General features: G+C 35.5%; 1 pseudogene; it reads left to right on the forward strand.

The window, feature by feature from the left end:
* Positions 1-1,038, forward strand: part of LOC102772373 — a 4,067-nt pseudogene extending 3,029 nt beyond the window's left edge.
* Positions 1,039-1,847: the final 809 nt, after the last annotated feature.

The raw sequence follows: 1,847 nt of genomic DNA on the forward strand, positions 1-1,847 counted from the left end.
TCCTCCATTGACAGTTTTGTCCTGTTTCTTTGTCTCCGCATTTTTTATGCTTTCTTGGTGCACCCTCTAGTGGTCTTTGTGCGCAGTCTTGTCGTAGTTAAGCCTTGATTGTTGTAGTTAATACTAGGGGGATTTGACCTCCAGGCCAACTGGCTGCGAGAATCAGCTGTGTCTGCCAGATTTTTATTTTTACGAAAATCCTTACTTTGAACATCAAGTCTGTCCAAAGAATTTCATGTGAATGAGAGTGGCAATCCTTTTTCAAACTCCACTGGAAATCTGGAAAGTATTTGACAAACATTCAAGGCCAGTGCAGAATAAAGCCAGCAGGAAGGGACAGCATGAGGAACCAGGGAGCTTTTCTGATGCAGGTACAGATGAGTTAGGACAAGTCATCAAAGATGATATTTGGCCAAATCTATTACAGTACTAATTGGCTCCTGACTTGGACAATGAAGAAGGGAATGAGAAAAAGATAATGATGATGATGATGAAGGTTTTGAAGATATTGACGAAGAAGGGATGAGGATGGAGATGATGAGGGGGAAGAAGAGGAATATGAAGAAGATAATTAATGGGACGCTGATGGATTTTGCCTTCATAAATTTTCTCCAGTCCCTGGGAGCAAGTCGCAGTCTTTTTTTCCTCTTTAGTTCAGTTGCCCTGTTTTGGATGTCCTTTTTTCTTCCTTACATTATGGTCCTCACCTTATTTGGGAGGTTGGGAGAAATACTTTGAACAGAATGCAGTGGGAAAAGAATTTCTGACCCTTTCTGTTCCAAATTCATTTGTATCCTTTCCTGTCTTTTGGCCTTGTCACAAACCATGAATTGAAATTTCTTCAGGGCATCTCTTGTGGTAAAATATGTAACCTAAAATTGGCCATTTTTAACATTTTCAAGTGTACAATTCAATGGCATTAATTATATTCACAATGTTGTATAAGCATCATCACTATTATCAACTTTTTCATCAACTTGAAACTCTGTAATCATTAAGCAGTAACTAACTCCCAAATTCCTTTATCTCCACAGCTTCTGGTCACTTCTAACCTTTTTTCTTTTTCTATTAAGTTGCCTCTTTCGGATATTTCATATAAGTGGAATCACACAACATTTGTCCTTTTTTTTGTCTGGACTATTTCATTTAGCATAATATTTTCAAGGTTCATCCATGTTTTATCACATATCAGAACTTCATTCTTTTTATGGAAGAATATTTTATTAAATAGCATACTTGCAGTTTTTGAAAACAAATTCCTTCTACATTTGTGCAATGGGAAAATTCTTCTGTTGGAGTAAATTTAGTGATAAATATTAAAAATGTACTGAAAATGTTTTTCTATCATTTTTAAGCCTACACTGGAAATTGTAGACTAACAAATTGCATATTATAAAGTAACATTTCTGGATGTTCGCTGTTATCTTTCTATTGCTCTGCCTTTTCAGTTATAGTTACTGTCGAAACATGAAACATGGCAACTCAGTGGGATTACACAGAGCAGGGAAAGTTATACACTCCTTCCTAAGTTGAAGCTTTCTGTGATATGACAAATATTTGTGGAGTATACATAACTCTTTTACCTGACAACACTACAAAACCTTCTACTCAAGATGGATCATAAAATTTGAAAAAGATCTATCATTGTATATAGCTCAGTGTATCAACTAAACTGAGAAATGAAAAGAATACACTTCTAGGATTGATTGTGAGTTGTGCTGTTGACAGTGCCAGTTGTTTTTTATTATTATAAGTTTGTAACTGGGAATGTATTTTATTCCAAAAATACAGTTTCAGCCAGGTAGTTGAAGCTTGGAATGAATTTCCCAATGACATAATGTTTGAAA

Source organism: Myotis davidii, unplaced genomic scaffold, assembly GCF_000327345.1.
Source record: "Myotis davidii unplaced genomic scaffold, ASM32734v1 scaffold269, whole genome shotgun sequence".
NCBI lineage: Eukaryota > Metazoa > Chordata > Mammalia > Chiroptera > Vespertilionidae > Myotis > Myotis davidii.